Genomic DNA, 25975 nt, shown 5'->3' with positions numbered 1-25975 from the left:
TGTATGAGCAGAAGCTTCCTCAGCCACCGAGAGACAAAGCCAAAGTGAAGCGCAAGCTGCCCCAGCCAGCGGATGGATGCGTCTAAAGCGGCCGATAACCGAGTGCCGAAAACCCTGCTGATAACCAAGTTGGCCAATAACCAACCTGGCCGATAACTGGGGGTCCACTGTACTGGAGTGAGAGATATGGGAGGAAGTGTAAAATAAACCCAGTAAGGAACAGGGGTGCAGTGGAGACAATAAGGGAACGCTTTATCAACATCCGGGGTCCCAGACTATTCAACTTCTTACCAGAAGATATCAGAAACATGGCTGGAACAAGTATAGAAGCCTTCAAGAGGAAACTGGACAAGTATCTTCACCAGGTGCCAGATCAACCAGGCTGTGATGGATATCTGGTACAGCGAGTCTCCAGCAGCAACAGCCTGGTTAACCAGGCAAGCACCAGACAAGCCTGGCCCATGGCCGGGCTCAGAGAGTAGATAAACTCTCGAAACTCTTCAAAGGTATATCATAGGACAATTGAATTGCCATGACAATGTCCTCCATCGAAGACAGTGATAATTTAAGGTAAGAAATACTATTATTTCTGTTGCATTTGTAGTCTTAAGTAGTAAAAACAATACATCATGACAGTGAACTACAATTACATATTCACTTTTATTTTTGTAAGATCTGAAGGTCTAAAAAAAAAGTTGTTTGGCTGTTTTGGAGCTTTTGGGAATATAACCCTATTTTTCCCATAAGTTCTTCAGTTTATCTTACACAGATTTACCTAACACAGCGTTTTCAGGAACATAACTACCATGTAATATAATGATCTACTGTACACAGCAGCAGTCCAGTATCAGTGCATTTTGAAGTTAAATAAAATTTATATTATTAAATTTATAAACCGTATTATATCAAAACCCATGTTGTATTACTGTACCTGTGACAAGCCTTAACCTGGCTATTACAACAGTAAATTGCTCAGTAAATTTACTTAACTATGTTTTATGTTATCAGACTTCTGTGTATATTCCTATGACATTTAGATTCATTTTTTAGTTTTCTTCTGATGTTATGTCTAATGCTTGACACAGATGTACCAAAATTATATTATTATTTTTTTTCCTTCAGTATACTTCTTAGACACTGAAATATCATAGTATCTCCTCAAAGTGTTGCTTTCCTCCAGCCCTGGATGAAACATAGCAGGATAAAAGGTTCACTGTATCAAACTTTTTTTTTAATCCAGATATTGTCCAGATATACAAAAGTGAGGTTTTGCATGAACTTCTATGGTTAGTTTTCAGTTTAGTTGTGCATAGCTGAAATGGGCATTGACAAAAATAGGCATTTAAGCAAATCTTTTTCCTAGATGTCCTTTAGTAAAATATATTATCAAATCTTACAAATTAGTGCTAGCAAATTTGCTTGCTTGACTATATCATACTTCCTCATTAGAATTTGTTCTAATTTTAATTGAAGTTTTGTTTATCCTAATTGTAACAAACTATGTGTTCTAATTTTAACCAAATTTAAAGATATTTCCTAATAACAATATTGGAGAGCCAAACACATAATGTTATCCTAATTATATTTGAAATTTTTTGACAGAATTCCCATGGCACTCCAGGCATATACTTCAAGTATGATGTATCAGCCTTGAAGGTGGAGGTGGTGGAGCGCCACGAGTCCTTGATCAAGTTCCTCACCAGACTGTGTGGGATAGTTGGTGGAGTCTTCACCTGTTCAGGTGAGTTGTTGGTGATTTTCACCTGTTCAGGTGAGTTGTTGGTGATCTTCACCTGTTCAGGTGAGTTGTTGGTGATTTTCACCTGTTCAGGTGAGTTGTGTAGTGGTGTTAGTGGTCACCATATTACAGAATGGATATAAATGCTCTGGAAAACATACAGAGGAGGATGACAAAGATGATCCCATGTATCAGAAATCTTCCATATGAGGATAGACTGAGGGCCCTGAATCTGCACTCTCTCGAAAGACGTAAAATTAGGGGAGATATGATCGAGGTGTATAAATGGAAAACAGGAATAAATAAAGGGGATGTAAATAGCGTGCTGAAAATTTCCAGCCAAGACAGGGCTCGCAGCAATGGTTTCAAGTTGGAAAAATTCAGATTCAGGAAGGATATAGGAAAGCACTGGTTTGGTAATAGAGTCGTGGATGAGTGAAACAAGCTCCCGAGTACAGTTATTCAGGCTAAAACATTGTATAGTTTTAAAAATAGGTTAGATAAATACATGAGTGGGTGTGGGTGGGTGTGAGTTGGACCTGACTAGCTTGTGCTGCTGGGTCTGGTGCCGTGCTCCATCCTTGAGTGGAGGTGACCAGGCTGGGTGGGTCATTGGGCTAATCCGGGGGGGGGGGGACATGGACCTGCACTGCATGGGTCAATAGGCCTGTTGCAGTGTTCCTTCTTTCTTATGTTCTTATGTTCTTATTCAGGTGTTATAATTCTAGATCTACTGTTTTTTTTTTTTCAACAAACCGGCTATATCCCACCAATGCAGGGTGGCCCAAAAAGAAAAACGAAAGTTTCTCCTTTTAAATTTAGTAATTTATACAAGAGAAGGGGTTACTAGCCCCTTGCCCCCAGCATTTTAGTCGCCTCTTACAACACGCGTGGCTTACAGAGGAAGAATTTTGTTCCACTTCCCCATGGAGATAAGAGGAAATAAACAAGAACAAGAACTAGAAAGAAAATAGCAGAAAACCCAGAGGAGTGTGTATATATATACTTGTACATGTATGTGTAGTGTGACCTTAATGTAAGTAGAAGTAGCTAGACGTACCTGAAATCTTGCAGGTTTATGAGACAGAAAAAAGGACACCAGCAATCCTACCATCATGTAAAACAATTACAGGCTTTCATTTTACACTCACTTGGTAGGACAGTAGTACCTCCCTGGGCAGTTGTTGTCTACCAACCTACTGCCTAGAAGATCTACTGGTATATACCAAAAATTGTAGGATCTAGTTAACTACTGAGCACTATGGATTTGGATTTGTCAACATATAAGCTGTCTTCCACTAAGGCAGGGTGACCCAAAATAAGGAAACACATTAACCATCATTCATTTAAGTCCTGCCATTACAGTGAAATCTTAATTTAAAGAGAAAGTCAGGAAACAGTGTCTTTCAGACCTCTGGTGCATATGATGAAATCATGTAAAGGTACTTGAAAGTACAGTGGCTACACTCTGAAGGTGTGGAGATGTTGTAGTTGAGAATTTCATTTGAATTTTGATGTCAACACATTTCTGGCAAGACAGCTATTTGGTGAATGGTGGTGATTGTGTCTTTTTCGTTGGGTCACCTTACCTTTGTGGAAGAATGCTAGTGTATAAAATTAAGGAACAGCTTCATTCATGCCATGAGTGCTGGAGATAAGCCAGGCTGTGATGCCCGTGTAGACCTATGGTATGTTAGCAGCAACAGTTTGGTTGATGAAACAATCAAAGAGAAAACCTGGATTCAGGCAAGAATAGAGGAAACTCTTAACTCCAGTCACGGGTATATCACAGGTCACATGCATTTGTTAATTTTGACCTAAAGGAGTTGTGGCATTTTCTGGGGATTTTTAATTCATTATCAGCTCCATCATCTCCAAAATTTACAGTGTGAAGTAGCCCATTTTATTTGTAATCACCTGTTTGGGTCTTGGGGAGATGGAGGAAATGAGCTTGAGATCTTGGTCGTCTCTCTCTGTGTTTTTCATTGACATGATTGAGCTACAGCACCTGTATGGTGTGTTACTGCTCATTTTGATTCACTTCTTAACCCTCCTAGGTAGTAGGTTGGTAAACAGCAGCCGCCCAGGGAGGTACTACCGTCCTGCCAAGTGAGTGTACAACGAAAACCTGTAATTGTTTTACATGATGGTAGGATTGCTGGTGTCTTTTGTCTGTCTCATAAACATGCAAGATTTCAGGTACATCTTGCTACTTCTACTTACACTTAGGTCACACTACACATACATGTACAAGCATATATATACACACCCCTCTGGGTATTCTTCTATTTTCTTTCTAGTTCTTGTTCTTGTTTATTTCCTCTTATCTCCATGGGGAAGTGGAACAGAATTCTTCCTCCGTAAGCCATGCGTGTTGTAAGAGGCGACTAAAATGCCGGGAGCAAGGGGCTAGTAACCCCTTCTCCCGTATAAATTACTAAATTTAAAAGAGAAACTTTCGTTTTTCTTTTTGGGCCACCCTGCCTTGGTGGGATACGGCCGGTGTGTTGAAAGAAAGAAGAACCTAACTCTTACATGGGTGTTAACCCTTTCATGGTTCGTGCCGTACTTGTACGCGTAAATTCTAGCGGCCTCAAATTAAGCGGGAAACAGCTGGTATGCCTAGATGTGAAAGAATTTGTCTCCATGGTCAGTGTGCACGGTACAAAAAAAAATCGGGATCCAGTGGTGCAGTGTGGGAAAGCCATTTTATTACACCTTGTTCACCATGTCTAGTGCTAAGAAACTCCTCACTCCTCAGCTGATCGGGGCTCTTTTGTGACCAAAAGCAATGCCCAGGAAATCTGAAGAAAGGAAGAAGGAAGGAAGGTAGGAAGAAAGGGAGGAAAGAAGGAAGAGATGAGAGGAAGGAAGGAAGAAAGGAAGAGATGAGAGGAAGGAAGGAGGGAAGGAAGTAAGGAGACCATCAACCTAGGATAACCCAAAAAATTCAGACATTGACTTATTTCCATGTGGGTTAGTGGGGTGGGGAGGAAGGGATGGGTGTTGACAGGCAGTGAGGGTGGTGTTATTTGTCATATTGACACTAATTATGCCAGTGACTCAGCATATTTACAAGTCCACTCCTACACAACAACTACGAGCTTTACAGAAGTGTAGCAGTTCTGGGAAGTGTCCAGTGACTTTATGTGTGTGTATATATATGATAGAAAAATAGTAATAAACAACATTTCTAATTGTTGGTTTGTGTAAACATGTTTTGTAAACAATATAATGACTGTGCGGTTATTGTGTAGCATACAATGAGTGAATATACATTCAGTATACCATATATTGGTCTCACAGGCCATAAAATTACTTGAATAAAGAAAAAAAGGAAGGAAGGAGGGAAGGTAGGCAGGTAGGAAGAGATAAGAGGAAGGAAGGAAAGAAGGAGGGAGGGAAGGTAGGTAGGAAGAGATGAGAGGATGGAAGAAAGGAAGGAAAGAAGGAAGATAGGTTTGTGGAGAGGAAAGAATGTGTTGTGGAAGGCAGTGAGTGGTGGTATGATGCATCATTGTGACACAAGACACACTGGGGACTCAGCATATTTACAAGTCCACCTCCACACAACTACAAGTGTTCAGAACCTCTTGTAGTTATAGGAATTGTCCAGTGACTCTATATGTGTATATAAATGATAGAAAAATAGTAATAAACAACATTTTTTATTGTTGGTTTGTGTAAACATGTTTTATAAACAATATAATGACAGCAAAGTTTGCGCTGTTATTGTGTAGTATACAATGAGTGGATATATACCAAATAGTCTTTATATTGGTCTCAGAGGCCATAAAAGTTACTTGAAAAAATAAAATATTAAAAAATAAAATAAAAAAGTAGAAAAAAAAACAAAATAAACTATTACTGGGTGACCGGCAGTCGGTGATGTTGCCGTATGCAGGTCAGTTTCTGTCAACTTCACACCTCCATACCTCCATAAGTATTGATCGCAAAAAAAAAAAAAATTTGGCCTATTATACTCACAAAAATAAAAAACTATCATTTCATAAGAAAAAATTATTTTTTTTTGGTAGGTAAGAAACATAAGCAACAGTTAGGCAACTTTATTCCGAAGCGTTTTGCCTACACAGTAGGCTTCTTCAGTCGTGTACAGAAATTAGGCAGGAGCAGTAGAGATTGAAGATGATGTAATCAGTCCATCACCCTTAAAGTTGTAGATTTGAGGTTGTCAGTCCCTCAGCCTGGAGAAGTTCTGTTCCAAAGTCTGGAACTAACTGTTGCTTATGTGTCTTACCTACCAACCTGTCAGTATTGTATACCATTTTGATATTTAATTTTCCTTTTTTTTCACAAATATTTTTCGACCCTGAGAACAAGTTTGGGAGGGGGCCTGGTAACCCTGAAAGGGTTAAGCATGGGTTTTAAACACGTTAGGTGGGCAGTATAATGCCTTCACTGTGAAGGAGGGATGGGGATGTCACGGTTTGGAGGGTCATCAGAAATGTGATGTCAGCATGCTTCTGGCAAGACAGTGATTGAATGAATGATGGCAAAGACAAGAATGGTATACAATACCGACAAGATGAAATTAAGACACATGTGCAACATCTGGGTATCTTTATTGTAGACGTTTCGCCATCCAGTGGCTTTATCAATAAAAATTCCAAGACATAATGTGAAGACAGTATAACAATATACAGAAGATGAGGTAATCAGTCCCTCAGCCTTGGAGTTGGTACATAGAGCACCGTAGTGATAGAGATTCTGGAGCAGGAGCAAGGAGCCTGGCGCTTATATACTAACGTCAGGTGGAAAGGGGACATGTAGCAGACGAGGGCATAGTCACTGGTAGGCGGGATTCCCCAGTGGAAGTAGGTCCTACCCAAAGAGATGGGTTAGTAGCAGTAGTAGTTGTCGTAGTCGTGAAGGTTGTGTGCATGTCCTCAGAATCAAGATTCCATGATGTTGCAGTGTCTGACAAGTTGTACAAGAATGGTATACAATACCGACAAGATGAAATTTATGCGGGGGTCCACTGTACTAACATGAGATGGAACGGGGACGTGTAGCAGATGAGGGCATAGTCACAGGTAAGCAGGATTCCCCAGTGGAAGTAGGTCCTACCAAATGAGATGGGTTAGTAGTAGTAGTTGTTGTAGTCGTGAAGGTTGTGTGCATGTCCTCAGAATCAAGATTCCATGATGTTGCAGTGCCTGCAAGTTGTACAAGAATGGTATACAATACCAACAAGATGAAATTAAGACACAAGTGCAACATCTGGGTATCTTTATTGTAGATGTTTTGCCATCCAGTGGCTTTATCAACACAAATTCCAGGACATAACTTGAAGACAGTAGAACTATATACAGAAGAAGAGGTAATCAGTCCCTCAATCTTGACTATGCACTCGTCTGCTACACGTCCCTTTCCACCTGACGTTAGTATATAAGCGCCAGGCTCCTTGCTTCTGCTTCAGAATCTCCACGACTATGGTGCTTTTCGCACTAACTCCAAGGATGAGGGACTGATTACCTCGTCTTCTGTATATAATTCTACTGTCTTCAAGTTATGTCCTGGCATTTGTATTAATAAAGCCACTGGATGGCAAAATGTCTACAATAAAGATACCCAGATGTTGCACATGTGTCTTAATTTCATCTTGTCGGTATTGTATACCATTCTTGTACAACTTGTCAGACACTGCAACATCATGGAATCTTGATTCTGAGGACATGCACACAACCTTCACGACTACGACAACTACTACTACTACTAACCCATCTCATTGGGTAGGACCTACTTCCACTGGGGAATCCCACTTACCAGTGACTATGCCCTTGTCTGCTACACATCCCCTTTCCACCTCACGTTAGTACATAAGCGCCAGGCTCCTTGCTTCTGCTTCAGAATCTCCACGACTATGGTGCTCTTCGCACCAACTCCAAGGTTGAGGGACTGATTACCTCGTCTTCTGAATATAGTTCTACTGTCTTCAAGTTATGTCCTGGAATTTGTATTGATAAAGCCACTGGATGGTGAAACGTCTACAATAAAGATACCCAGATGTTGCACATGTGTCTTAATTTCAGTACACTGTATACAAAATGCAGGATGATTACCAAATAGAACAAGAGGAGTAATAATGTCAATTCTCCTTTCCTTCAAACACAGCATTGAAAATATCACAGCAGCCAGGAAAATGTTGGAGTGAATGATGAAACCTTCCAGAACAGTGAAAAAATTGCTAATAGTGACACTGTTCAAATCACTTTTGCTCTCCTTGATATTTCAGTTCAAAACTGCAAATATCCCCACCCCTTTCAGAGTGCAGGTACTATACTTCCCACCTCCAGGACTCCAGTCTGGCTAACTGGTTTTTCTGAATTTCTTCACAAATGTTACCCTGCTCACATTCCAACAGCCTGTCAAGTTATAAAACCACTTGCCTCCACTCACTCCTATCTAACATGCTCACACATTCCTGCTGGATATCTAATCCCCTCACTTACAAAACCTCCTTTAACTTCTCTTTTTAACCTTTCTTAGGATGACCTCTACCTCACCCTCCAAGTCATCCTATTTTCTTCCATCCAGATCACCACAACAACCAATCCTCAGCTTTCTGGATAATACTTTTAGTAACCTCGCACCTCCTAATCTCCAAGCTACGAATTCTCTGTACATAATGTTCACACCACACATTGCCCTCAGACACAACATCTACATGGCCTCCAGCCTCCTCCTCATTGCAATATTCATAACTGATGCTTCACACCCATTAAGAGTATTAGTACCACTATACTCTCATAAGTCACAGTATGACACAATAATGTGTAATGACACTCAGTCATACAGCAATTGCAAAATGACACACAGTACAACAAAGATTACAGAGTATAGCAAAACTAAAGTTGGTAAAGTAATGACTGAAATAACTGTTTATCTGTAGAAGGTTTTCACATTTAATGCCAACTCTGCCCTAGCAGAGTTGGGGTTAAATGTGAACACACATATGTAGTGTGTTCCTCTGATCTAGGGAGGGTCAAGTTCAGGGGCAGTGGCTAACACTTGCCATGACCGAGAGGAATCAAAATTAGTTATTGTCACTGACACCTGAGGCATAGCCATCATCTCTCATGACTGCAAAGAGTTGCAACAGTTGGGATGTGTGTTATTCAGGTAGTTTGTGTATCATGTATGTTCCCTAAGTTTGTGTATCATGTATGTTCCCTAAGTTTGTGTATCATGTATGTTCCCTAAGTTTGTGTATCATGTATGTTCCCTAAGTTTGTGTATCACATATGTTCGCTAAATTTGTGTATCATGTATGTTCCCTAAGTTTCAGATGTCTTTAATTCAACTGTTACTTGATTATTAAGTGGAGCACTGTGTTTTATACTCATAAAAGCGCTATTAAATTGTTAACTGTACTATTACACATTTTTCATAGACCTATAAGCCATTTTTTAGTGTGGACTTCTTTTATATATGTACAGTGGACCCTTGGTTTTCGTATTTAAACTGTTCCAGAGCCATCGGCCAAAACCGAAACCATTTTCGCCATAAGAAATAATGTAAATGGAATTAATCCATTCCAGACTCCCAGAAGTATCAACAAAAAAAATTTTTTTACCTTAAAGATAGATTTACATGCAGAAAAGAATGAACATTACACATGACACTTTTTTTTTTTTTTTTTTTTTTTTTAAAAAAGTCGGCCGGCTCCCACCGAGGCAGGGTGACCCAAAAAAGAAAAAAAAACCCCAAAAAGAAAATACTTTCATCATCATTCAACACTTTCACCACACTCGCACATTATCACTGTTTTTGCAGAGGTGCTCAGAATACAACAGTCTAGAAGCATAAACATATAAAGATACACAACATATCCCTCCAAACTGCCAATATCCCAAACCCCTCCTTTAAAGTGCAGGCATTGTACTTCCCATTTCCAGGACTCAAGTCCGACTATATGAAAATAACCGGTTTCCCTGAATCCCTTCACTAAATATTACCCTGCTCACACTCCAACAGATCGTCAGGTCCCAAGTACCATTCGTCTCCATTCACTCCTATCTAACACGCTCACGCACGCTTGCTGGAAGTCCAAGCCCCTTACCCACAAAACCTCCTTTACCCCCTCTCTCCAACCCTTTCGAGGACGACCCCTACCCCGCCTTCCTTCCCCTATAGATTTATATGCTTTCCATGTCATTCTACTGTGATCCATTCTCTCTAAATGACCAAACCACCTCAACAACCCCTCTTCTGCCCTCTGACTAATACTTTTATTAACTCCACACCTTCTCCTAATTTCCACACTCCGAATTTTCTGCATAATATTTACACCACACATTGCCCTTAAACAGGACATCTCCGCTGCCTCCAACCGTCTCCTCGCTGCTGCATTTACCACCCAAGCTTCACACCCATATAAGAGTGTTGGTACTACTATACTTTCATACATTCCCTTCTTTGCCTCCATAGATAACGTTTTTTGACTCCACATATACCTCAACGCACCACTCACCTTTTTTCCCTCATCAATTCTATGATTAACCTCATCCTTCATAAATCCATCCGCCGACACGTCAACTCCCAAGTATCTGAAAACATTCACTTCTTCCATACTCCTCCTCCCCAATTTGATATCCAATTTTTCTTTATCTAAATCATTTGACACCCTCATCACCTTACTCTTTTCTATGTTCACTTTCAACTTTCTACCTTTACACACTTACCTTTATTAAAGGCTGTTGTTGCTGGAAGGAAGGAAGGGAGGAGGGGAGAGAGAAGAGAGGTTATTCTTTGGAAGGGAAATCCCCCTCCATAAGGACAGTAGGTACCAAGTCCTTATCTGGGGTCACTTCTCTCCTTTGTTTTTTAATGCCACTAGGACCAGCTTGAGAAAGGTCTGTTTCTGGCCTCTCTTCAAAATTTGCCTAAAATGGGACATGGCATTATCATTGTAAAAGTCGCCAGCACGGATTGCAACAGCTTTCTCAGGGTGATGTTGCTCCATAATTGACTGCACCCTAGTCCACATTGCACAAATCTCCTTAATCTCTGAAAAGGCACCTGCTTCCATCTTTCTTCCTCCTCCTTTGCATCAATTTCCTGTGCTGTGGTCTCTTGCTGTTGCAAATGAAGCTCTTTCAGCTCATCAGTGGCTAGCTCTTGATTGTGGTCATCCACCAACTCTTCCACATCCTGGACACTCATCCAACTCCACAGAATTCCCCAGTGCCACAGTTGATTGCACAACAGGTGTAGGGTCGACAGGGTCAACCTCAAACCCTTCAAAATCCTTCTTTCAGACACAATCTGGCTACAATTTTCCCCAAGGAGAGTTCATCGTCCTTGAAGCCAATCGCTGCCAATCCTTATCTTTAAGGCCTATGCACTGGAAGATATTGTGTTCCTCGCTTTCTTTACCAAAGCACTGGCACTAGGAGCTTTCTTTGGGGCCATGGTTGCTTATTTAGCAGTCACACACAATAAACAAGTGGCAAAAAAATGGATTATTACGAAATGTTTCGTATGACTTAACAGGATATGATCACTCACCAAGAAACAACGCTACACTGGCTGAGAATGCATGTGGGAGGCGGCTTTGTCTGCGCACTGGGCACTGGACAGGTTCTGTACAGTCGATGAAAACTGAGGTGATCGATGAAAACAGAACCAAAAAATTGATGAACAAAGTCAGCCAAAACCCAAATCGGCGATAACGGAGATCAACGAAAATGGAGGGTCCATTGTATGTTGACAATGATAAGAAAGTTTCAGCTTCATATATTTAATGGTAAAAATTTGTAGTGAGTGTGAGGTATTAGCTATCATATTATAACCTGCAATCACACACATCTGTCATTGTGGATCATTTTGTGGTATTCCTGCAGTGGCACAAGTATAAATACATATTACAGACATTGACCATGTCTGTAATATGTATTTGCTGATGACACTGTGCTCTTGGGAGATTCTGAAGAGAAGTTGCAGAGATTGGTGGATGAATTTGGTAGGGTGTGCAAAAGAAGAAAATTAAAGGTGAATACAGGAAGACAGTAGTTTGTTGGATTATGTATTGGTAGATAAAAGACTGTTGAGTAGACTTCAGGATGTACATGTTTATAGAGGGGCCACAGATATATCAGATCACTTTCTAGTTGTAGCTACACTGAGAGTAAAAGGTAGATGGGATACAAGGAGAATAGAAGCATCAGGGAAGAGAGAGGTGAAGGTTTATAAACTAAAAGAGGAGGCAGTTAGGGTAAGATATAAACAGCTATTGGAGGATAGATGGGCTAATGAGAGCATAGGCAATGGGGTCGAAGAGGTATGGGGTAGGTTTAAAAATGTAGTGTTAGAGTGTTCAGCAGAAGTTTGTGGTTACAGGAAAGTGGGTGCAGGAGGGAAGAGGAGCGATTGGTGGAATGATGATGTAAAGAGAGTAGTAAGGGAGAAAAAGTTAGCATATGAGAAGTTTTTACAAAGTAGAAGTGATGCAAGGAGGGAAGAGTATATGGAGAAAAAGAGAGAAGTTAAGAGAGTGGTGAAGCAATGTAAAAAGAGAGCAAATGAGAGAGTGGGTGAGATGTTATCAACAAATTTTGTTGAAAATAAGAAAAAGTTTTGGAGTGAGATTAACAAGTTAAGAAAGCCTAGAGAACAAATGGATTTGTCAGTTAAAAATAGGAGAGGAGAGTTATTAAATGGAGAGGTAGAGGTATTGGGAAGATGGAAGGAATATTTTGAGGAATTGTTAAATGTTGATGAAGATAGGGAAGCTGTGATTTCGTGTATAGGGCAAGGAGGAATAACATCTTGTAGGAGTGAGGAAGAGCCAGTTGTGAGTGTGGGGGAAGTTCGTGAGGCAGTAGGTAAAATGAAAGGGGGTAAGGCAGCCGGGATTGATGGGATAAAGATAGAAATGTTAAAAGCAGGTGGGGATATAGTTTTGGAGTGGTTGGTGCAATTATTTAATAAATGTATGGAAGAGGGTAAGGTACCTAGGGATTGGCAGAGAGCATGCATAGTTCCTTTGTATAAAGGCAAAGGGGATAAAAGAGAGTGCAAAAATTATAGGGGGATAAGTCTGTTGAGTGTACCTGGTAAAGTGTATGGTAGAGTTATAATTGAAAGAATTAAGAGTAAGACGGAGAATAGGATAGCAGATGAACAAGGAGGCTTTAGGAAAGGTAGGGGGTGTGTGGACCAGGTGTTTACAGTGAAACATATAAGTGAACAGTATTTAGATAAGGCTAAAGAGGTCTTTGTGGCATTTATGGATTTGGAAAAGGCGTATGACAGGGTGGATAGGGGGGCAATGTGGCAGATGTTGCAAGTGTATGGTGTAGGAGGTAGGTTACTGAAAGCAGTGAAGAGTTTTTACGAGGATAGTGAGGCTCAAGTTAGAGTATGTAGGAAAGAGGGAAATTTTTTCCCAGTAAAAGTAGGCCTTAGACAAGGATGTGTGATGTCACCGTGGTTGTTTAATATATTTATAGATGGGGTTGTAAGAGAAGTAAATGCGAGGGTCTTGGCAAGAGGCGTGGAGTTAAAAGATAAAGAATCACACACAAAGTGGGAGTTGTCACAGCTGCTCTTTGCCGATGACACTGTGCTCTTGGGAGATTCTGAAGAGAAGTTGCAGAGATTGGTGGATGAATTTGGTAGGGTGTGCAAAAGAAGAAAATTAAAGGTGAATACAGGAAAGAGTAAGGTTATGAGGATAACAAAAAGATTAGGTGATGAAAGATTGAATATCAGATTGGAGGGAGAGAGTATGGAGGAGGTGAACGTATTCAGATATTTGGGAGTGGACGTGTCAGCGGATGGGTCTATGAAAGATGAGGTGAATCATAGAATTGATGAGGGAAAAAGAGTGAGTGGTGCACTTAGGAGTCTGTGGAGACAAAGAACTTTGTCCTTGGAGGCAAAGAGGGGAATGTATGAGAGTATAGTTTTACCAACGCTCTTATATGGGTGTGAAGCGTGGGTGATGAATGTTGCAGCGAGGAGAAGGCTGGAGGCAGTGGAGATGTCATGTCTGAGGGCAATGTGTGGTGTGAATATAATGCAGAGAATTCGTAGTTTGGAAGTTAGGAGGAGGTGCGGGATTACCAAAACTGTTGTCCAGAGGGCTGAGGAAGGGTTGATAGGAGTGAATGGAGACAAATGGTTTTTAGATTAGGTGATGAAAGATTGAATATCAGATTGGAGGGAGAGAGTATGGAGGAGGTGAATGTATTCAGATATTTGGGAGTGGACGTGTCAGCGGATGGGTCTATGAAAGATGAGGTGAATCATAGAATTGATGAGGGAAAAAGAGTGAGTGGTGCACTTAGGAGTCTGTGGAGACAAAGAACTTTGTCCTTGGAGGCAAAGAGGGGAATGTATGAGAGTATAGTTTTACCAACGCTCTTATATGGGTGTGAAGCGTGGGTGATGAATGTTGCAGCGAGGAGAAGGCTGGAGGCAGTGGAGATGTCATGTCTGAGGGCAATGTGTGGTGTGAATATAATGCAGAGAATTCGTAGTTTGGAAGTTAGGAGGAGGTGCGGGATTACCAAAACTGTTGTCCAGAGGGCTGAGGAAGGGTTGTTGAGGTGGTTCGGACATGTAGAGAGAATGGAGCGAAACAGAATGACTTCAAGAGTGTATCAGTCTGTAGTGGAAGGAAGGCGGGGTAGGGGTCGGCCTAGGAAAGGTTGGAGGGAGGGGGTAAAGGAGGTTTTGTGTGCGAGGGGCTTGGACTTCCAGCAGGCATGCGTGAGCGTGTTTGATAGGAGTGAATGGAGACAAATGGTTTTTAATACTTGACGTGCTGTTGGAGTGTGAGCAAAGTAACATTTATGAAGGGATTCAGGGAAACCGGCAGGCCGGACTTGAGTCCTGGAGATGGGAAGTACAGTGCCTGCACTCTGAAGGAGGGGTGTTAATGTTGCAGTTTAAAAACTGTAGTGTAAAGCACCCTTCTGGCAAGACAGTGATGGAGTGAATGATGGTGAAAGTTTTTCTTTTTCGGGCCACCCTGCCTTGGTGGGAATCGGCCAGTGTGATAATAATAAAAAATGTAAAGAGAGCAGTAAGGGAGAAAAAGTAGCATATGAGAAGTTTTTACAAAGTAGAAGTGATGCAAGGAGGGAAGAGTATATGGAGAAAAAGAGAGAGGTTAAGAGAGTGGTGAAGCAATGTAAAAAGAGAGCAAATGAGAGAGTGGGTGAGATGTTATCAACAAATTTTGTTGAAAATAAGAAAAAGTTTTGGAGTGAGATTAACAAGTTAAGGAAGCCTAGAGAACAAATGGATTTGTCAGTTAAAAATAGGAGAGGAGAGTTATTAAATGGAGAGTTAGAGGTATTGGGAAGATGGAGGGAATATTTTGAGGAATTGTTAAATGTTGATGAAGATAGGGAAGCTGTGATTTCGTGTATAGGGCAAGGAGGAATAACATCTTGTAGGAGTGAGGAAGAGCCAGTTGTGAGTGTGGGGGAAGTTCGTGAGGCAGTAGGTAAAATGAAAGGGGGTAAGGCAGCTGGGATTGATGGGATAAAGATAGAAATGTTAAAAGCAGGTGGGGATATAGTTTTGGAGTGGTTGGTGCTATTATTTAATAAATGTATGGAAGAGGGTAAGGTACCTAGGGATTGGCAGAGAGCATGCATAGTTCCTTTGTATAAAGGCAAAGGGGACAAAAGAGAGTGCAAAAATTATAGGGGGATAAGTCTGTTGAGTATACCTGGTAAAGTGTATGGTAGAGTTATTATTGAAAGAATTAAGAGTAAGACGGAGAATAGGATAGCAGATGAACAAGGAGGCTTTAGGAAAGGTAGGGGGTGTGTGGACCAGGTGTTTACAGTGAAACATATAAGTGAACAGTATTTAGATAAGGCTAAAGAGGTTTTTGTGGCATTTATGGATTTGGAAAAGGCGTATGACAGGGTGGATAGGGGGCAATGTGGCAGATGTTGCAGGTGTATGGTATAGGAGGTAGGTTACTGAAAGCAGTGAAGAGTTTTTACGAGGATAGTGAGGCTCAAGTTAGAGTATGTAGGAAAGAGGGAGATTATTTCCCAGTAAAAGTAGGCCTTAGACAAGGATGTGTGATGTCACCGTGGTTGTTTAATATATTTATAGATGGGGTTGTAAGAGAAGTAAATGCGAGGGTCTTGGCAAGAGGCGTGGAGTTAAAAGATAAAGAATCACACATAAAGTGGGAGTTGTCACAGTTGCTCTTTGCTGATGACACTGTGCTCTTGGGAGATTCTGAAGAGAAGTTGCAGAGGTTGGTGGATGAATTTGGTAGGGTATGTAAAAGAAGAAAATTAAAAGTGAATACAGGAAAGAGTAAGGTTATGAGGATAACAAAAAGATTAGGTGATGAAAGATTGGATATCAGATTGGAGGGAGAGAGTATGGAGGAGGTGAATGTATTCAGATATTTGGGAGTGGACGTGTCAGCGGATGGGTCTATGAAAGATGAGGTGAATCATAGAATTGATGAGGGGAAAAGGGTGAGCGGTGCACTTAGGAGTCTGTGGAGACAAAGAACTTTGTCCTTGGAGGCAAAGAGGGGAATGTATGAGAGTATAGTTTTACCAACGCTCTTATATGGGTGTGAAGCATGGGTGATGAATGTTGCAGCGAGGAGAAGGCTGGAGGCAGTGGAGATGTCATGTCTGAGGGCAATGTGTGGTGTGAATATAATGCAGAGAATTCGTAGTTTGGAAGTTAGGAGGAGGTGCGGGATTGCCAAAACTGTTGTCCAGAGGGCTGAGGAAGGGTTGTTGAGGTGGTTCGGACATGTAGAGAGAATGGAGCGAAACAGAATGACTTCAAGAGTGTATCAGTCTGTAGTGGAAGGAAGGCGGGGTAGGGGTCGGCCTAGGAAAGGTTGGAGGGAGGGGGTAAAGGAGGTTTTGTGTGCGAGGGGCTTGGACTTCCAGCGGGCATGCGTGAGCGTGTTTGATAGGAGTGAATGGAGACAAATGGTTTTTAATACTTGACGTGCTGTTGGAGTGTGAGCAAAGTAACATTTATGAAGGGATTCAGGGAAACCGGCAGGCCGGACTTGAGTCCTGGAGATGGGAAGTACAGTGCCTGCACTCTGAAGGAGGGGTGTTAATGTTGCAGTTTAAAAACTGTAGTGTAAAGCACCCTTCTGGCAAGACAGTGATGGAGTGAATGATGGTGAAAGTTTTTCTTTTTCGGGCCACCCTGCCTTGGTGGGAATCGGCCAGTGTGTTAATAAAACACTGTGAATGCCATCTCTTTTCTTAAAATTATCAAACCAACCTCCTACTAGCCTTGAATGTTTGAATTTCAGCACTTGTTCGTGTTTTTTTTTTTTCAGGAGGTCATCGTGCAACTGCCTTTCTTTTTCACAAATAATAGCCTCTGAAACACTATCACCGTGTAACTGTTTTTTGTTTATCCAAACCAACAAGAGTTTTTCAACCTCCTCAGTAATTTTTGGCCTTTGCTTTGATATCTCTTTTGCAAGGTCAGCTGGTTTACTTTTTCCATTTGGTCCAGTATCATGCTAATAGTTGACTTTGATTTACCAAAAGTCTGTGAGCACGTGACCCAAGCCGTTCGCATTGTTGGTTAACGGCCAAGAGAATGTACGGAAACCAGGGAATTTTTTTTTTTCTCTTGATCGCCTCATTCGAAAACAGATTTGTTGGACAAGTAATGCAGTCGGCAACCAAGGTTCCACCATAACATTTCAGCTACGCATTTTGTGTTTTTTGTTGTCTGTGTTTAATCATAATCATTATGATTGTAATGTCAACAGGTTTGATAAGTCGTTTTGTTGGTCTGTTGGTGAGCTGCTTGACGTGTCGCTTCTTCAGAGAGGAAGCTAATAATGGTAAATTCGAGGAGAAAACTTCAAAACTTTTGCCTGGTCCACCAGCTAGTCTCCTCCTACAGTCCAACCTGACCCAGCAACCTGATGCAGCTGTGCCACAGTTGACCTCCACTACTATTACTCCCATCACTGCTGACCCTCATATCTCCGATGCATTGAACATGACCTGTGCTGGAACCTGATGATGTACCAGTGGTTGTCTAATGAGTAACTTGTGGGTTGCTCACCACACACCAGTATCAAACATGTTACATACACCCCCAGTCTTGCAACCTGACATTGTTAATGTGTATATGTACCTGTCTTATACATATAATTGTTTCACATTTATATAAATATCACTGTCTGTAGAAGCTAAGAGTTTTGCAAACTGATTACAGTTATGAAGATTGATAATCATATTTAAGTTATAAATATTTTAATGAGTGATATGTATATTGTCTTATGAAGTTTTTGTTATGATAATTAGAGAGTGATAACAATTTTTAATTACAGTAAATGAGTATAACTACAAAAATTTTAATTTTCCTAACAAATAATACATTTAACATATTTTGTATGCATTATTTATTATTTAATATTGGCTCAACATTTATAGTATTGAAATAGGGAACATTGTTAATTGTAACCATTACCATATTCTTCTTCTGTTGTACGATGATACTGTTTCCCATTAGTATTTTAGTATTAATGAAATTAATTTTATGATTCTCTGTTCATGCTTTACATGTATATTGTTATTATATATGGAGGTTTCTCAACTATGGAGAATGATGTATACCTGAAGGTCACTGTAGAATGTTCACAATCTACAAACATATTTTCTCAAAGATGTCTGCTGTATAATGCTTCTTGGTCATCCTGGGGATAAATGATCTCAGATGAAAGGATGTTCTGGAGAAGGGTACAGCCCGAGTGAAGTTGCTGCTTTCTGCCCGGCTTCTGGTATAGAAGCTTGCTTCATGCTGTCCTCGAAGTGGATCCAAGTGTGGTACTTTGACAATATTGGCCTTGTACATAACAGTAAGGCCACCCACATCCCTCCTGTGTTGAAGGCTCTGCTGAAATGACAGATCTATCCAGGCGAGAGATGAGAAGTCTTGTTCTGTTCTCTACTCTTATCAAGCAGTCGCAGATGAGAGGGGGCAGGCAAACCAAGAAAGTAGAGCATACTCAAGATGTGAGCGTACTTGTGCCTCGTACAAAATCTTGCAACCCCTACTGTCAAGCAGATGCGAGATGCGGTGAAGTGCTGTAAGCTTCTTGGCTGCCTTGTTTGCAAGATTTACAACATGGTTCTTCATGGTCAGTTTGGAGTCAGATTTCACCCCAAGGATATCAACTTCTTCCCCAGGTGCCAACACCCTCCCATTCATCCTTACTACTGCACCGGCATTATCATCATGGTGCCTAGAGATCATCATCGTTTGTGTTTTCTCAGGTGCAAATATTATTTGCCATCTATTTCCTCAAGGTGATATACCTCTTAGCTGGTGATTGATGTAGCTTAGAGCCACTGGCATTTCTTCTCTTGGATAAGTGAATGTCAGTGTACAGTCATCTGCATATGCATGGGAGTCTGGGATGAGATAAAGAAGGTCATTGAAGTAGACATTCCATAACAATGGTCCCAGCACGCTTACTTGTGGAACACTTGCCCCAGTAGGATGTCTTGCTGATTCTGTTCCATTGAGATCTACCATGAAGGTAATCACTGAGGAGACATAGCGTAGAGCCTGCAGTTCCCAGAGCTTGCAGTTTTGCTAAGAGGCCCTGGTGCCACACCCAGTCGAAAGCACCAGCAATGTCCAGTGCTACCACACAGCTGACTTTGGATTCATCCAGTGACTGGTGCCACTTAGTGGAGGGGTTTAACAACAGATCTGCAGCAGAGTAACCTTTCCTGAAGTCATATTGACGGTCACAAAGTAGTGAGTGGTAGCCAAAAAACTCTGTCATTTGTCTTGAGATTATTGTCTCAAGGAGCTTGCCAGTGATTGACAGGAGTGACACTGGTCTGTAGTTGCTGATTTCTTCTCTGCTCTTCTTTTTGTGAACAGGGACTAAATTTGCCTCTTTCCACAGAGAAGGCCATTTACACTGTACTAGGCAGTGCTGAAAGATGCGAGTTAGAGGTGCTGCTAGCTGGTCTGCACATCTTCTCAGCAATCTTGGGCTCAACTTGTCTGGGCCCACAGCCTTTTCTTGGTCAAGCGATTTAACCCTTTGAGGGTTTTCGTCGTACTAGTACGTCTTACGCGTAGGGGTTTTTGACGTACTAGTACTCATAAATTCTAGCGACCTCAAATCTAGTGGGAGAAAGCTGGTAGGCCTTCATATGAAAGAATGGGTCTATGTGGTCAGTGTGCACAGTCTAAAAAAAATCCTGCAGCACACGGTGCATAATGAGAAAAAAAAAACTTTTTCCATTTTTTTTTAATAAATCAGCGACTTTGCAGTGTATTTTCGTATAGTATTTATTGTTGTATTCTAGTTTTCTTGGTCTCATTTTATAGAATGGAAGACATATTACTGAAATTGAGATGATTTTGACTGGTTTTACAATGAAAGGTGCCTTGAAATTGAGCTCAAAGTAGCAGAAATGTTCGATTTTTACCAAACTTCAAAAGTAAACAAATCGTGCCAAGCGTGCAATACACGTCAACTGGTGAGTCTAATATTCTTTCACAAGTGCACCAATAATATTTATACCATTTTTTACACTAATGCAGTAGTCTGCATAACAGTAAATCTTATATTTTTTGTGAGAATAAAAATTCAAAGTGGAAAGCAAAAGAATATAAGAGGGGCCTTGAGACGTGACTAATGACTAGAGGAAATGTCATTTTAGTGCCAGGAATGTCTTTCTTGTTTATTCTGGACCCTATTCCGAAATTGGCATCTTTTGAAATTTGTGTGAAATTGGCAAAATTTCTAAATTCTGACCACTGTACTGGATAGTTGAATTTATAAATGGGTGGTTTCTTGCACCCATTCGATAGAAAAAATGGAGTTCTAGCGAAATATTCATGTTTTTTGTCGACTAGTACAGCGAAATTGGCCGAAAATGGGGCTCAATGTGGGCAAAATCGCCGATCCGTAAACATCGCCGAGACCGCTAACTTTGCGAGAGCATAATTCCGTAAGTTTTCTATCAAATTTCAAACTTTTGGTGTCGTTATGATCGGGAAAAGATTCTCTATCTTTTCATAAGAGAAAATAATTTTTTTTTTTTTTAAATTTGGCCGACCCTGAGAACGAGTTTCGGAGAGGGCCTGTCGACCCTCAAAGGGTTAAGAAGGAAATGCACCTCTTCCTGCCTTATTGTCACCACTGACAGTTTTGACACAGTTCTTGCAGCTAGCTAAGGAGGGTCCCTTGCTGGATCAGGAACTTGCATTTTGTTAGCAAAGTGTTTGGCAAAGAGGTCCGCTTTCTCTTGACTGCTAGTAGAAGTGGTCCCATCCTGTCGATTTAGAGGTGGAATGAGTTCATCAGGCAGATAACCTTGTCTGTCCTTGACTAGGGACCACCAGGTTTTGGAGCCTACGCTACCTGATTCTAGCTTTCTTGTGTCCATCTCCCATTTAGCGATTGCCCACTTTTGAACGACACCCATGTGCTTACAGGCTTGCCTGTGCAAGTTCCTGATATAGGTGGTAGGATATCTTTTATACCTTTGCCATGCCTTGTACTTAGCAGTAGCAGCCTTTCTACAATGAATGCCAAACCAAGGCTGATCTGTAGGCTTTGTCACATATTGCTGGTGAGGAATGTGTTCTTTTTGTAGATTAAGGATGTGTCCAGTGAAGGCTTTAACTTGCTTGTCAACATCCCCTTGGAAAAGAGCATTTCAATTGGTGGTGGTGGCAAGCTCAAAGCATTTTTTTTTTTTACACAGGGTTTGACAAGGTTAAGGATCCCTAGCTTTATTGACAAGCTATTTACAGGTTAAGGATTCCTAACTTTATTGGCAAGCTAAGAGCTGTTACCTACATCAGCTCATTTGAAAGCATTTTTATTGTTATGAGACATACAAGTAGGGAACAGGATGAAGTTGGAGCCATCTGTGGGCCAGCATTTTCATTTGATCAACTGACTTTATCTCGTTGACATCATTATGCTGTACGAATGTGTTCCATACTCGAGTCATCCTGGGTATATATGATCTCAGATGGAGTGATGTTCTGGAGAAGGGTACAGCCAGAGTGAAGTTGCTGCTTTCTGCCCGTCTTGTGGCATAAAAGCTTGTTTCACGCTGTCCTCGAAGTGGATCCAAGTGTGGTACTTTGACAATATTGGCCTTGTACATAACAGTAAGGCCACCCACATCCCTCCTGTGTTGAAGGCTCTGCTGAAATGACAGATCTATCCAGGATGGGTCCAGGCGAGAGATGAGACGTCTTGCTCTGTTCTCTACTCTGTCAAGCAGTCGCAGATGAGAGGGGGGGGGGGGTGGCAGGCGAACCAAGAAAGTGGAGCATACTCAAGGTGTGAGCGTACTTGTGCCTCGTACAGAATCTTGCAACCCCTACTGTCAAGCAGATGCGAGATACGGCGAAGTGCTGTAAGCTTCCTGGCTGCCTTGTTTGCAAGATTTACAACATGGTTCTTCATGGTTAGTTTGGAGTCAAATTTCACCCCAAGGATATCAACTTCTTCTCCAGGTGCCAACACCCTCCCATTCATCCTTACTACTGCACCAGCATTACCATCATGGTGCCTAGAGACGATCATCATTTGCGTTTTCTCAGGTGCAAATGTTACTTGCCATCTATTTCCCCAAGCTGATATAGCTCTTAGCTGGTGATTGATGTAGCTTAGAGCAGCTGGCATTTCTTCTCTTGGATAAGTGAATGTCAGTGTACAGTCGTCTGCATATGCATGTGATTCTGGGATGAGATGAAGAAGGTCGTTGAAGTAGACATTCCATAACAATGGTCCCAGCACGCTTCCTTGTGGAACACTTGCCCCAATAGGATGTCTTGCTGATTCCGTTCCATTGAGAACTACACTTAGAGATCTACCATGAAGGTAATCACTGAGGAGACATAGCGTAGAGCCTGCAATTCCCAGTGCTTGAAGTTTTGCTAAGAGGCCCTGGTGCCACACCCGGTCGAAAGCACCAGCAATGTCCAGTGCTACCACACAGCTGACTTTGGATTCATCCAGTGACTGGTGCCACTTAGTGTGACAAGGTTAAGGATCCCTAGCTTTATTGACAAGCTATTTACAGGTTAAGGATTCCTAACTTTATTGGCAAGCTAAGAGCTGTTACCTACATCAGCTCATTTGAAAGCATTTTTATTGTTATGAGACATACAAGTAGGGAACAGGATGAAGTTGGAGCCATCTGTGGGCCAGCATTTTCATTTGATCAACTGACTTTATCTCGTTGACATCATTATGCTGTACGAATGTGTTCCATACTCGAGTCATCCTGGGTATATATGATCTCAGATGGAGTGATGTTCTGGAGAAGGGTACAGCCAGAGTGAAGTTGCTGCTTTCTGCCCGTCTTGTGGCATAAAAGCTTGTTTCACGCTGTCCTCGAAGTGGATCCAAGTGTGGTACTTTGACAATATTGGCCTTGTACATAACAGTAAGGCCACCCACATCCCTCCTGTGTTGAAGGCTCTGCTGAAATGACAGATCTATCCAGGATGGGTCCAGGCGAGAGATGAGACGTCTTGCTCTGTTCTCTACTCTGTCAAGCAGTCGCAGATGAGAGGGGGGGGGGGCAGGCAAACCAAGAAAGTGGAGCATACTCAAGGTGTGAGCGTACTTGTGCCTCGTACAGAATCTTGCAACCCCTACTGTCAAGCAGATGCGAGATACGGCGAAGTGCTGTAAGCTTCCTGGCTGCCTTGTTTGCAAGATTTACAACATGGTTCTTCATGGTTAGTTTGGAGTCAAATTTCACCCCAAGGATATCAACTTCTTCTCCAGGTGCCAACACCCTCCCATTCATCCTTACTACTGCACCAGCATTACCATCATGGTGCCTAGAGACGATCATCATTTGCGTTTTCTCAGGTGCAAATGTTACTTGCCATCTATTTCCCCAAGCTGATATAGCTCTTAGCTGGTGATTGATGTAGCTTAGAGCAGCTGGCATTTCTTCTCTTGGATAAGTGAATGTCAGTGTACAGTCGTCTGCATATGCATGGGATTCTGGGATGAGATGAAGAAGGTCGTTGAAGTAGACATTCCATAACAATGGTCCCAGCACGCTTCCTTGTGGAACACTTGCCCCAATAGGATGTCTTGCTGATTCCGTTCCATTGAGAACTACACTTAGAGATCTACCATGAAGGTAATCACTGAGGAGACATAGCGTAGAGCCTGCAATTCCCAGTGCTTGAAGTTTTGCTAAGAGGCCCTGGTGCCACACCCGGTCGAAAGCACCAGCAATGTCCAGTGCTACCACACAGCTGACTTTGGATTCATCCAGTGACTGGTGCCACTTAGTGGAGAGGTTTAACAACAGATCAGCAGCAGAGTAACCTTTCCTGAAGCCATATTGACGATCACAAAGTAGTGAGTGGTAGTCAAAAAACTCTGTCATTTGTCTTGAGATTATTGTCTCAAGGATCTTACCAGTGATTGACAGGAGTGACACTGGTCTGTAGTTGCTGATTTCTGCTCTGCTCTTCTTTTTGTGAACAGGGACTACATTTGCCTCTTTCCACAGAGAGGGCCATTTACACTGTACTAGGCAGTGCTGAAAGATGCGAGTTAGAGGTGCTGCTAGCTGGTCTGCACATCTTCTCAGCAATCTTGGGCTCAACTTGTCTGGGCCCACAGCCTTTTCTTGGTCAAGCGATTTAAGAAGGAAATGCACCTCCTCCTGCCTTATTGTCACCACTGACAGTTTTGACACAGTTCTTGCAGCTAGCCAAGGAGGGTCCCTTGCTGGATCAGGAACTTGCATTTTGGTAGCAAAGTGTTCAGCAAAGAGGTCCGCCTTCTCTTGACTACTAGTAGAGGTGGTCCCATCCTGTCGATTTAGAGGTGGAATGAGTTCATCAGGCAGATAACCTTGTCTGTCCTTGACCAGGGACCACCAGGTTTTGGAGCCTACCCTACCTGATGCTAGCTTTCTTTTTGTGTCCACCTCCCATTTAGCAATGGCCCACTTTTGAACGTCACCCATATGCCTACAGGCTTGCCTGTGCAAGTTCCTGTTATAGGTGGTAGGATGTCTCTTATACCTTCGCCATGCTTTGTACTTAGCAGTAGCAGCCTCTCTACAACGAAAGCCAAACCAAGGCTGATCTGTAGGCTTCGTCACATATTGCCGGTGAGGAATGTGTTCTTGTTGTAGATTAAGGATGTGTCCAGTGAAGGCTTTCACTTGGTTGTCAACATCCCCTTGGAGAAGAGCATTCCAATCGGTGGTGGCGAGCTCAGAGCAAAGGGCTGGCCAATTACCTCTTTCCCATAGCCAGGTTGTGCGTGTGGACTCCTCACCTCGTTCTGTTGGGATCTTAAGTGTCGTAAAAACAGCCTTGTGGTCAGATGATCCAACGTAGCCGAGGGGTTGACAAGTGACTATACCTTCTGCCAGATCACTCACTACTGGGTCAAGGGAGGAGCCAGAGATGTGAGTAGGGAAATCAACAAAGTTTCTCATGTCAAATACTGCAAGAAGGTCATCAAAGTCCCTCTGTATAAGGTGCTGGTTGAGGTCACCAACAATTATGATATGTTGACAGTTGTGTTGTAGCAGAAGGGAGTCAATATTTTCCTTTAGGAAGTTGATGGGGTCTGCATGTTGCCACTGAGGTCTGTACATTGCACATGCTAGTACAGAGGTACTAGTGTTTATGCAGAGCTTGAAGAACATCATTTCAAGATATGTAGGGATGGCAACATCAATGTGCAGGGCATGAACACTTTTAGAGAAGCACACAGCAACACCTCCTCCTTGCCCTTGCCTGTCTCTTCTCATCCATGAGGTGAAGCCAGCAAATCTTGCAAAATCTGGAGTCTCTCTATCTCTCTATCTCTCTCTCTCTCTCTTCTTCTTTCTCTCTCTCTCTCTCTCTCTCTCTCTCTCTCTCTCTCTTTTACACAGGGTTTGACAAGGTTAAGGATCCCTAGCTTTATTGACAAGCTATTTACAGGTTAAGGATTCCTAACTTTATTGACAAGCTAAGAGCTGTTACCTACATCAGCTCATTTGAAAGCATTTTTATTGTTATGAGACATACAAGTAGGGAACAGGATGAAGTTGGAGCCATCTGTGGGCCAGCATTTTCATTTGATCAACTGACTTTATCTCGTTGACATCATTATGCTGTACGAATGTGTTCCATACTCGAGTCATCCTGGGTATATATGATCTCAGATGGAGTGATGTTCTGGAGAAGGGTACAGCCAGAGTGAAGTTG

General features: G+C 41.9%; 1 long non-coding RNA gene across 1 annotated transcript; it reads left to right on the top strand.

Annotated features, from left to right (window-relative positions):
• Nucleotides 1–863: 863 nt before the first annotated feature.
• On the top strand, nucleotides 864–18096 carry LOC138855126 (uncharacterized). Its single transcript, XR_011394285.1, has 2 exons — nucleotides 864–1741; nucleotides 17505–18096. It is a non-coding gene; the product is annotated as an uncharacterized lncRNA (long non-coding RNA).
• Nucleotides 18097–25975: the final 7879 nt, after the last annotated feature.

Source organism: Cherax quadricarinatus, chromosome 82 (assembly GCF_038502225.1).
Source record: "Cherax quadricarinatus isolate ZL_2023a chromosome 82, ASM3850222v1, whole genome shotgun sequence".
In the NCBI taxonomy this organism is placed as follows: domain Eukaryota; kingdom Metazoa; phylum Arthropoda; class Malacostraca; order Decapoda; family Parastacidae; genus Cherax; species Cherax quadricarinatus.
Note: the sequence above shows the minus strand (reverse complement) of the source record. Positions and strands in the feature narration are given on the sequence as shown.